The sequence below is a fragment of the Sapajus apella genome, unplaced genomic scaffold (genome assembly GCF_009761245.1).
Source record: "Sapajus apella isolate SASKATOON/1434 unplaced genomic scaffold, GSC_monkey_1.0 scaffold49, whole genome shotgun sequence".
In the NCBI taxonomy this organism is placed as follows: Eukaryota; Metazoa; Chordata; class Mammalia; order Primates; family Cebidae; genus Sapajus; species Sapajus apella.
The window spans coordinates 180,337-193,402 of NW_022436989.1; positions in this window are offsets into that span (position 1 = coordinate 180,337).

Here is a 13,066-nt window from a genome sequence, read left to right on the forward strand (position 1 = left end):
ATTGCCATTCAGCTTTAGCCAAATTTTGTATTTTTGCTGAGCCTCAGATTTCTTATCTGAAAAAGAGGGGATTAGATTAGACAAGTGTTAATGCTGGTGTCAGCTGGAGTTGATTACAAGTATGTGGAAAACCTAGATCCATTAGGAGGATAACTGAAGACAGCAGAGCATAACTGAGGAATACTGGAAACTCTTCTCCATGCCCTGACCAGCACATGACTTGGGATCCCTCCCCCTAGACCCTGGAATCTCAATCTGTCTTTATACCTCAGCTGATTCTTCACACTAGCTTGGTGTCCCCATTCTTCCTTTTCTGCTTCCTCAAAACCTGTTTTTATTCTTCCTCAGAGTTGCCACAGCAAGAATATCTTACACTTTTCTACACTCGTGTCTTACCTTCCCAAATGCCCATGTCCTTCCTGGAGGTTATGTCCACATCTTTGACTTCTCTTGAGCCTCCTAGCCTGTTCTTCCCCACCCCTTACCATACCTTTCACAGAGCTGAACTCAGTTGCAATTATTAAAGCACAAACTATTGTTTGCATACATTATCTTGTCGAGTTTTCATAATATTACCACTAAAGTATATGATTTTCCTCATTTACCTTGTAACTTTTCTGTCAAGCCAGTGAAATATCAAATGTTTAGTACACACAATAAGTGACCAATAAGCAAAGTCTTCTATAATTTTTGTTAGTATTACTGATGAGGAAACATTTGCAGAAGCCAAGCAACATGCTCATGCTGCCGTTAGTGCATGGGCACTGAGTTTGAATCCATAAGAGCAGTCATTAGAGCTAGTCACTACACATTTATTTCTTTCCCTTCCTGGATGCATGCTGGATTGCACTTCCCCACCCTCTGTGTGTCGCAGAATGACTTTGACACCAGCTTTGGCAAGAAGTGACATTTGACACTTTTCAAGGGAAGCTTTAGGAGCTATTCTAGGAGGTTCACCTCATCCTCCTCCTACCAGGCTGAGGATGAGTAGAGTGCTTCTTTCAATGCCTACCAGACATGGAGTGTGGGGGAGAAATTGTTTGGCCGCTGGAACTTGGGGTGTGGAGGTTTCTCCTGCAGCATAATCTAACCCATGTGACAGATACACCAAGACATGATTATACAATTATCGACATGGTCTTTTGGAGATCTGTGGATATTAACTCCCCTCTCATCCACCAATAAGAGCTGATGCATGCGTTCTCTTTTGTTTCTGCCAATACTGATCTTTTCATTAACTAAACCCTTTAATGATCGGTTAGTCATTCTCAACAGGGAGGTGAAATTCCCTGGGAAGTGTTTTGGTGACTTACGGAGGTGTTTTAGAATGGTTAGTTATTCTTAGTGGCAGTGGTGGTTCATGCCATTTTATGGGCAGGAAATAGGGTTGCTGGACGTCTTGTAACATTGGGGATGGTCCTGAACAACGAAAGATTGTCCCAATCTCTCATGACTGTAGAATGTCTACATTGACAGAAGTTGTAATTATTGGGGCTTAGAACCTAAATCAGTTTTACATATGAATGCAAAGCATTTGGTAGCATAACTTTTGGACTGAATTTTCCAAGAATGCAGCTATCACATACATGCAGAGAGGATTGCCTTTTTTTTCTCTTGCTTGCTCTGCACAAGCTGCCAGGAAATGGGGCCTAATGCAGCTGCAGGTGCAGTCGCCTGGCAGGGTGAGGAGTCTGTCCCAGACAGTGGTCAGGGGCGTGGGTTGAGAACTGATACCCTCTGCTTCCAGGGTCCAGGGCCATCCGTGTGTGCCTCTGGTGTGTCCACCTTATGGAGTGCTGCTGGCCCAAATCAGTCTTACCTGGAGGTAGAAGAGGGAGCCCCTCCCCCCAGGAAACCCTCAAGCTGGAAGTCCACAGTGACAGGTGAAGCATCACATGAGAAAGTCTCTCCAAGTACAATGGATTGATATATGTAGATATTGTGAAAAGACTAAATCAAGCTAATTAACATATCCTTTGCCACACGCATGTGTCATTCTTTGTGGTGAGAACATTGAAAATCTACTTTTAGCAATTTTCAGACATGCAGTACATTATTATGCAGTATAGTCTTCATGTTGTACAATGGATCTCCATTATAAATGTACGGAGAAATGCTACTAACGATTAACCTACTTGTCTGCCGGCCCTTGGCACTCATTGTACGCAGGTGACACCCACATGGAAAAGTGGGGGAGAGGTGAGAAGTAGCGCTCTTCTTTAGTGCTTCAGCGCCGCCTGGGACCTACACCAAAGGTGGACAATACACATGTTGGGTTAGACCACCTCTTTGTGAGAGAGGCACAGGACTGTCCTAATTGTCCTTAGTAAAGGGCTGCAGGTGGGCAGGAATCACCTCTGCTTCCAGGAATTACCTCTGCTTCCAGGAATTACAGCCAAACCTAGAGCGATAAAGGGGCATGTCAGAGGCTGAGCTCACTGCTACCAAGCATAGAGTTAGGCAGGCTCTCTGGTGTCATTGCCGCCCCCCGCTCACTCAGTGCTGCCCAGAACCCCTGGCCCTTCCCCACTCCACCGCTTGCCCTGTGGACGCTGATGTGGTGCTTTTCCTTTTCCCGCCCTGGAAAGAACACGTCTCTGAGAAGTTGCCGAGAGGAGATGGAAGTCAGTGGCAAGAAGGAGGGACAGCACCTGGGGCCTGTGAATCTCTCCCCACTTGCTTTGCCCTGAAACAGAAATAAAACAAGTGTTCCACTCCTCCTGCCCACCCAGGGAAAGTCTGATTCTGGTTCTGAGACCTCTTCACGCAGCCACGAGAACCACTGCTTGGCACGGTGCTGAGAATGGACACACCTCCCGTTTCCATCTGTTCCCCACAGGGCTCTGGAATCTCCCTTCCACCTGGCCTCTGTCTCTTTCTGAGAAGGAAGTAGAGTTGTGTATCACATCTTATACCACCTAGAATTTATCAGTGGTGATGATTCTGTATTTAATGGGACCCCACACATGTTATTTCATGCCATTTCACTAATCTTAGAAAGCCATCAATGATCCTCTAAGTATCTGCATATGAATTTAACAAATTACAGTTCCCCAAATGTATACACACCTCTAAATATTTCATTAGAATCCAAAGACAAATGTATTCATTTCTAGTTAAATACTTTAACTCCCTTTGCACACAGAAAAGACACACACAGTTTTACATGATTCCAAAGCCAAGCCTGTGTTGTTACCTGGTGTCATGCCTACGTGCCATAGCTGAATTTCTACCATTCCCTAACTCTGCTTATGTTTAAGAAATGAGATGCTTGAGGTGAAAATTTCCCTTTGTAACCAGACCAGCTGAGACTGGTTAGAACCAAGACAGTCAAATAAAAACCTCAAAAAGATCTCAGGCTTCCTTATAATCTAAATGACACGCTCACCAGAGACATGATACTTGAGAACTGCCATGACAATGACCAGAAGAAACCATAAAGGACACACAGCTCCGAGAAGTTCACTGCCTGTTTCCAGAAAAGACATGACTGTTTCCCCCGTTGCTTTTAATGACTAACCCCTTCATTAGTGAAACCCTGTGTTTTAACCCCCTCACCCTTCACTACTTGAGAAGTTAATTTGCAAGCCATGCTTTTGATTCTCTGCTCTTTGGCCATCGGATAAAGCTTGCTCTGCTTGACACTGCAGTTTCATGTATTCACTCTGACACCCAACAGGGAAAGATCCCATCTTATTGGGCTACCAAGTTTATCGGTATTACGGACACAAGTACAACTTCTAGCAGCTCCAATGCTACCGACTGATCATCGTTTCCTTTCTTGTCAGGTTCATGACTACGCCAAATGTTGTGCTTGGGGTCAGGTTCGAGCTCGCTCTGAGTCTGAAGGGAGTGGGTGGATGAGCAGACAGCTGAAGGAACACTCGGGGGGCCCATCAGCAGGTGAAAGGTAGTTTTATTCAGCAGCTCTCTCACTCACACTAGCTTCCTCTCACTGTTCGCCCTGTCTCGGCCGCTCAGTCCGGCAGCTCCCACACACAGCTACGGGCCGGCTCTCCTGTCAGGGTCAGCAGCTGAACTCTTTCTCTGTCTGGGCTTTGGGTCTCCCATCCGTCTGCAAAGACAGACCACTCTGACTCTCTTTCTCTTTCTTGGGGCATGAGTGCGAGTGAGCTTGTACAGTGTCAGCAGGGCAATCACACCTGTGAGAGCCAAGGGATGGCCTTCCTGTGTTACGACTGCCTAGCTGTCATACGAGTGGAGTTATACACCCGCACTCTAAACTCACTGAGTCACTCTGCGTTCCATCTCGGCCTGTCCTTGACCAAAGCACATCCGTTACCTTACACTTCTCTCGTCTTCCTGTTAGCCCCACTTTTTCTTAGGGCTTGCCTCTGTCAGGTCTCAGGAATTTTACTCCTTCTACTCTTCATAATTCTGTAAATCTTATGAGAACTTTTAAAGTAGAAACAGTACCCTGCCAGCAGCCATGGCCTTGGGGTTTGGGCGACTGAGAAGGTAGCTCATGTTGGACCCTGACATAGGTATGTGGTTCCAGGTGACTTGTAGCTACCCCATTGCTCCCTTTTCTTAAAAATCTCCACCAGACACGTCAATGAGGTTTTAGTTTTTCATAGTGGTTTTTTTTCTTGTCGTTTATAACATATTGTTTCTCCCTAATTTGGCATCTCCCTAGGTCAGCATGGTGTAGCTCACACCCTGATCTGTTAGCAGTGTTAAAAGCCCTGGAACTCTCCTGAGTATTTTGTAATAATCAGTAAGGGCCTTGGAAGATCTGATTCCCAGGAGGGGTGGGGGTTTCAAAGATAAACAAAGCTGGTCGGGCACAGTGGCTCATGCCTGTAATCCTAGCACTTTGGGAGGCTGAGGCGGTTGGATCACCTGAGGTCGGGAGTTCGAGACCAGCCTGACCAACATGGACAAACCCTGTCTCTACTAAAAACACAAACTTAGCTGGGTGTGCTGAGGCAGGAGAGTCATTTGAACCCAGGAGACTGAGGTTGCAGTGAGCTGAGATTGCGAGATTGCACCATTGCACTCCAGCCTGGGCAACAAGAGCAAAACTCGTCTCAAAAAAAAAAAAAAAGCTGGACACCAGTTAATATTTATTTATTTGTTTGTTTAATATAGAGATGGGGATGGGAAGTGTGTATTGCTATGTTTCCTGGGACCATCTTGGACTCCTAGGCTTAAGTGATCTTCCCACCTTAGCCCTCTGAGTAGCTGGGACCATGTGCTTGCACCACTGTGCCAGGGTCAGCCCAAATTTTAATTAGTAACATATGATTGCAATAGGGAAAGAGTAGATTGTGAACTGAACATAACTTCTCTTTGCACAAAGGTGACTGGCCGTTTAAAAGGGATAATACAGGACTAGGGAGGGGAGTGAGCAGGGGCTCCATAGAGTAGAGAAGTGAAAAATTACAAAACGAAGAAGGATTTGGGCTGGGCGTGGTGGCTCATGCCTGTAATTCCAGCACTTTGGGGGGCCAAGGCCAGCAGGTCACGAGGTCAGGAGTTCGAGACTAGCCTGGCCAACATAGTGAAACCCCGTCTCTACTAAAAAATACAAAAACTAGCTGGGCGTGGTGGCAGGCACCTGTAATCCCAGCTACTCGGGAGGCTGAGGCAGGAGAATTGCTTGAACCAGGAAGGTGGAGGTTGCAGTGAACTGAGTTCACGCCACTGTATTTTAGCCTGGGAGAAAGACCAAAAGTCCTGTCTAAAAAAAAAAAAAAAAAAAAGAAAAAGAAGAAGAAGAAGGAGTTGGTCCTTGTGAAACCCAGCTGGGTTTGTTAACTGGTGTTTACTGAAGTTAGGCTCCTAGCTTCCCACAGAGGCTGGGAGACAGGGGCCCTGTTTTCAGGTGTCAGCTAGAACAAACAGCAAATTCTTTTGGTAGTCTTGAGTTTTTTTCAGACAGAACTTTAAGGAATGCTGGGGTTGTCCTAGGGATGTAGACTTGAGCTCTTAGAAACTATGTAAGTGTTTTGTTCAAGTCATTACAGGTCAGGGTTGAGGTCTAGTGGAGAAGAGGGCTCCAAACTAGCCTGGTTAGTTTGGTCAAGGGGAGAATCTTTGTCAGGACTGTTGAGTCTGGTTAGTAGGCTCTCCTTCTTTAAGGACTTGGCTTATTCATCTCTGTTGAACATACTCCTAAACCCTTGTACTCCTCTTGGTTCACTTTTTTTTTTTGGGTGTTTTTGTTTTTTGTTTTGTTTTGTTTTTTAAGACAAGGTCTCTCTCTTTCATACAGGCTGGAATTCAGTGGTGTGATTATGGCTCTCTATAGCCTTGACTTCCTGGGCTCAAGCAATCTTCCCACCTCAGCCTCCTGAGTAGCTGGGGCTACAGGCACATGCCACCGTGCCTAGCTAATTTTATTGTTATTTTTATTTTTTGTATAGATGAGGTCTCGCCATGTTGCCCAGCTGGGCTCTAGTGATCCTCCTGCCTTGGCCTCCCAAACGGCTGGGATTACAAAAATAGCCACTCTTCCTGGCCTCACAGTCTTGTTTTATCAGCTATTATTCGGTACATTTAACATTAGCTCCTAATATTAGTACTCCCTTCCTTTTACTTACACAGAAAAAGTTGTATACTTTATAAACAGGCACTGGTGTAGTAACAAAACATCTATTTTGTATAAATACTTCTTGAATTAGCTTCCTGTGACTACTATAATAAATTACCATACAAACTATTGGTAGCTTGAAAAAACATACATTTTTTTCCCTCACAGCTCTGGAGGTCAGCAGTCTTAAATCTGCTTCACTGGGCTGAAATCCAGGTGTCATCAGGGCCACACTTTACCTGGATGCTCTCAGGAGAATCCGTCCCTTGCCTCTTCCAGCCTCTGGTGGCTGCCAGCATTCCTTGCTTTGTGGCCACATCACTCTAATCTTTGTCTCTGTGATTACACTGACTTATCCTCATCGTCTATCTCAAATCTCCCCGCCTGATTCTTTGTTATAGGAATACATGTGATGGCATTTAGGTTCCAACAGCATGATCCAGGATAATCTCCTCAACACAAAATTCTTAATGTAATCATGCTGTGAAGCCTTTGCCATATAAAGTACCATTCACAAGTTCCAGGGATTAGAAACTGATATATTTGGGGGTTATTATCCAGGCTACCCTATTTCCCAACTGATAAAATCAATAAAAATAAAGCCTATTTAATTGTATTAACACCTTGCCCAAGTTGGCTTTAAGTATGTTTATATTACATTTTTTTCTTTTAAGCTCATTATTAACATGCTATCTTTCAAAGTCTTGCTAAAATAAAATGTTTGATGTTCAGATTGCCACATCATGGCCAGTGGGCACTGTAGATTGGTTCCTTTGTCCTTTCTATGTTGTCCCTGACATTTGCATTGAAAATTCCTGCTCTCCAGGGCATAGGTGATTTTAAAGCCTTCCTGAATTTTCTTGCCTCAACCCATGGAATCAGCTACTGATATGGTTCGGCCCTTGGCTCTGTCCGCACTCAAATCTCATCTTGCATTATAATCCCCATGTGTCATAGGTGGGGACTGGTGGGAACTGACTGGATCATGGAGGGCAGTTTCCCCCATGCTGTTCTCATGATAGTGAGTTCTCATGAGAGCTGATGATTTCCCCCTTGTTTTTCACTCTCTGCTGCTACCATGTAGGACATGCCTTCCTTCCCCTTTGCCTTCTGTCATGATTATAAGTTTCCTAAGGCCTCCTCAGCCACGTGAAGCTGTGAGTCAATTAAACCTCTTTTCTTTAGAAATTACCAGTCTCAGCTGGGAGCGGTGGCTTACATTTGTAATCCCAGCACTTTGGGAGGCTGAGGTGGGGGGGTCATGAAGTCAGGAGTTTGAGACCAGCTTGGCCAGCATGGTGAAATCCCATCTCTACTAAAAGTGCAAAAAATTAGCCAGGCATGATGGCGTGTGCCTGTGGGTCCAGCTACTTGGGAGACTGAGGCAGGAGAATTGCTTGAACATGGCAGGCAGAGGGTGCAGTGAGCCGAGATTGCGCCACTGACTCCAGCCCGGGCGACAGAGGAAGACTGTGTCTCAAATACATAAATAAATATAAATAAATAAATAACCAGTCTCAGATAGTTCTTTATAGCAGTGTGAAAAAAGACTAAAACAGAAAATTGGTACTAGGACAGTGGGGCACTGCTGTCAAGATACCTAAAAATGTGGACGCAACTTTGGAACTGCATAATGGGCAGAGGCTGAAGCATTTTGGAGAACTCAGACAACAGGAAGATATTAAAAATTTTGGAACTTCCTAGAAATTTGTTGAATGGCTGTGACCAAAATGCTGAAAGTGATATGGACAATGAAGTCCAGGCTGAGGAAGTTTTATATGGAGATGGGTAAAACTTGGGAACTGGAGTAAAGGCTCAGTTCCTTGCTGTGCTTCAGCAAAGAGACTGGTGGCATTTTGCCACTGCCCTAGGGATCTGTGAAACTTTGAATTTGAGGGAGATGATTTAGGGTATCTGGCAGAACAAATTTCTAAGTAGCAAAACATTCAAGATGTAACCTGGCTCTTTCTAAAAGTGCATACTTATATGCATTCACAAATAGATTGGTCTGAAATTGAAACTTATGTTTAAAAGGGAAGCAAAGCATAAAGACATGGAAAATTCACAGCCCTCATGGACAAACTCTCCTAGGACAGTGTGGAAAGGAATGGGGTCAGAGAACCCACATGGAGTTCCTACTGTGGCACTGCCTAGTGGAGCTGTGAGGACAGGGCCACCATCCTCCAGAACCTAGAGCAGGAGCCATACCCTGCGGAGCCACAGAGGCTGCCCAATGCCTTGGGAGCCCACCCCTTGCATTAGTGTGCCCTGGATGTGAGACATGGAGTCAAAATATATTATTTTGGAGCTTTAAGATTTAATGATTGCCCTGTTGGGTTTTTGACTTCCATGGGGCCTGTAGCCCATTTATTTTGGCCAATTTCGCCCATTTGGCATGGGAGCATTTACCAAATGCCTATATTCCCATTGTTTTTTGGAAGTAACTAACTTGTTTTTTATTTTACAGACTCATAAGTGGAAGGAAGCTGCCTTGTCTCAGATAAGAGTTTGGACTTGGACTTTTGAGTTAATGCTGGAATGAGGTAAGACTTTGGGGACTGTTGGAATGTCATGATTGGTTTTGAAATGTGAAAAGAACATGAAATTTGGGAGGGTCAGTTGCAGAATGATGTGGTTTGGCTCTGTGTCACCCAAAATCTCATCTCGAATTATAATTCTCATATGTTCGAGGAGGGGCTTGCTGGGAGGTGATTGAATCATGGAGGCAGTTTCCCCCCTACTGTTCTTGTGATAGTGAATAAATTCTCTTGAGAGCTGATAGTTTTAAAGTGTGGCACTTTCCACCTTGCCCTCCACCTTGCCCTCATTGTCTCTCTCCTGCCACCATTTCAGATGTGCCTCACTTCCCTTTCATCTTCCACAATAATTGTAAATTTCCTGAGGCCTCCCCAGCTATGTGGAACTGTGAGTCAATTAAACCTCTATAAATTACCCAGTCTTGGGTAATTCTTTATAGCAGTGTGAAAATGGACTAACATAGCTACCCTCTAAGGAATTCTGCTTCCTCTGGTTTGAGCCATCATTAGATTCCAATGCCTGGGCACTGGGAAAGGGGGTGTGAGTTGGGGGGGTGACAAGCACTGCTGCAGGAGTCAAAAGGCTACTTTGAGCAGTTTCAAACATGGGAAACGTGCATCTCTTTAAGGTGCTGTGATCTTGTTGGTTTGTTCATCATAAGATGCAAGATTATGAGGGAGTTCATGACATGCCACCCCAAATATGCCATGATAATTATTTTGAGCTAAAGTTGTTACTGAAACACCAGGGATTCTGCCTAGGTTCTGCTGCTCACTACACAGAAAGCCAATCATTGAGACAGAGAGAAACATCCAAACCATATCACAAGTATTGACTAGCTTTGGAAAATAGTAATTATTGCCCAGGCATGGTGGCTTTTGCCTATAATCTCAGCCCTTTGGGAGGCTGAAGCAGACAGATCATGAAGCCAGGAGATCGAAACCATCCTGGCCAATATGTGGAAACACCATCTCTACTAAAATACAAAAATTAGCCTGTCATGGTTCCTCTTACAGGGCCAACCTCAACAAGCTTGTGATTTCTCACCAATATCTCAAAGCTGCTCATTTAAAAGTCCCCATGTCAAATTCCATTACATTTTTATGGAAAGTGGGCAATGTAGTCAATCTGGCTGTTTCCCGCTGAGAAAGGGCACAGTAAAGTGGTATTGGAACGAAATATGTTGATCTGGACTCAGAAAAATTCTTGAATTCCTGGACTTATAGTAGGGGTTTGTTGGAGCATTATGGTGCAAGGACCTAGTGGTTTTTGAGAAAGCTTGTCCTACATTTCCGTGCAAACTGTACAACAGCAATAAAATCCATAGCAACAAAAGCAAACAATGAGCAGAATGACAATTATATTGTATATGAGAGTCTTCCATGTATTAGGGAGTTGAATAAACCATGCTGTCCCAGGGTCTTGAGAGAGCATATATAGTAGAAATATGAGTATCTCAGGCCTGCATAGCTTGCGTTATATTGTGAGAATAATCTGGTATATAGGTAACACTCAGCCTTATATATAGATAACACAAACTTATGAAGATAGTCCTGACAAGTGTATATTGAACAAACATACATGTGTGAGCCATGTTTATTTTGAGGTAAAGGATTAACATTTAAATGTATTATATTTAGGCCTTATAAGTCAAAAGGTTTTTTTTAGGACATAAAGGTATGCAAGCGTGTGTTTTCTATAAGCTAGTCAGACCTGGCCCATGGTTGGTGGTCTCTTATAAGGAGAAAGTTACTGAAATTGGTCTCTTGTCTAACTAAAGCTGTAGTTATAGCTGGTGGGGTAGGGGCTAGGAGTCAGTCAGCTTATCTCAAGGCCAGTTCTTGTTTGGGTGCTGGAGAAAAAGAAAAATCTTGCGGCAGTTAGAGCATAGTTTACTCTTTTTTTTTTTTTTTTTTTGAGACGGAGTTTTGCTCTTGTTACTGTGATATTGTGCTGGCCTAGAGCCAGAACCGGAGCAAAACTATTTTATAAAATGCGAAACTGTTTTTAGATAAGTTGAAATGGCTGCCCCATTCTCCTTACAATAACTACTGTCCTTGGCCTCTGTAAATAGAACTGCTAGTTTGTTCTTCAAAACTATGTAAAGCTGCTCACCTTTTCTTATCAGTAACTGCCAGAATTGCTAGCCTTTGCTTACCAGCAATTGCCTGACTAAGCAGCCCAAGCTAGTTCCATCCTGGCTCCTGTGGCTTGTAATAAGTAACTAAGGTCTGTGATTTCCACCTTAACCAGATAATGTGTAAACAAATGTTTATCTTGACTTCTGTAAACCACTTAAGTAACAAACGGAATGACAAAAGTCCCCTGGCCCTTGGAATGTCCGGAGACCCCCACCCTCATCTCTGCCCAGGAGGTAATTTACAGAATCCACTAGCCCTCGGAATGTCTGAAGCCTTTTCATCCCCATCCCTGCCCCTCACCCCCACTCCCAAGGTGGTTTTTCGGGTATAAAAAATCGTGGCACCCTCCTTTTGCCACCACAGGTTGGAGAGACGTGAGTCCTCTGTGGTCGCCGGCATAATAAATGACCCTGCAATCTGGCATACTTTTGTCTTGTGATAACTTTCTACGCTCCGGTCAAATACAACATTACCCAGGCTGGAGTGCAATGGCACGATCTCGGCTCACCGCAACCTCTGCCTCCTGGGTTCAGGCAATTCTCCTGCCTCAGCCTCCTGAGTAGCTGGGATTACAGGCACGCACCACCATGCCCAGCTAATTTTTTGTATTTTTAGTAGAGACGGGGTTTCACCATGTTGACCAGGATGGTCTCGATCTCTTGATCTTGTGATCCACCCGCCTCGGCCTCCCAAAGTGCTGGGATTACAGGCTTGAGCCACCGCGCCCGGCCTAGCATAGTTTACTCTTTAAGTGTAGGAGTATGTGACTTAACCTTTGCCTAACATGTTTTTAGGTCCTGTTTATAACTAGGCATTTTACTATTACAGAGTCTGTTTTGTCATTCTTATTATCTTGATTTTACTGTTAATGCTGATTAGTTGTGCCTAATTGTTGGAATTCACTTGGAGTGGCTGGCAAAATATTAGGGAAATATTACAGAAAGTTATAGGTTATGGTCTCAAACCTTTTGGAAGGCCAAAAAGTTTTATTGGGACAGGCTGAAGACAGCCGGTCTGTTACGTTAGGAAAAGATAGGGATGATAAAAGGCCTCCGGTTCAGTCTATTTACCCCTCATCCCTTTGTCTCTACTCTATTTACTCATGTAAACTTTGTGCTGGATGTCCCTCTCAGGGGGAGATCAAAGGGGAATCACCCATTAACCGTGTTTACTCTGGGCCTCTGAACTTAAAGCTTTTATCATTCATAAAACCACTCTTTTAATCATGTTAACTATCCACAAGCATGTTAACTTAGAACTTCTGTTATGAAATCTTTACTGAATAAATGTGAGGATGGAGCAGGGTGGTCTTGGTTGATTGGCTGCATTTCGCCCTCTGAAAGCAGCCGATGACCATCCCTAGCCCATGAGAATCACTGAACCAGGTGTGAGAGTGCATTTATTCATCCGTTGTTGAGTCGCAGTCTGCAGGACAGACCTCGGTAGGTGATGACCCACATCGCAGGTGGTGACCCCGATGTGATTGAGATGATGTGTGTGTGACATGTGATGTGTGTGGTGTGTGTGTGGTGTGTAGTGTGAAGCTTGTGTATGTGGCGTGTGATGTGTGTGTTGTATGTGACATGTAAGGTGTGTTGTGTGTGTTCAGCATGTATGTAATATGTGTGACATGTGATGTGTGCTGTGTGTGCTGTGTGTGTGGTATGGTGTATGTGTGGTGTGTAGTGTAGTGCTTGTGTATGTGGTATATGTGTGTGGTGTGTGGTGTGCTGTGTGTGTGGTGTTTGTGACGTGATATGTGATGTGTGTCATGTGATGTATGTTGTGTGTGTTGTGTGTGTGTGGTGTGTATGACATGTGTGGTGTGTGG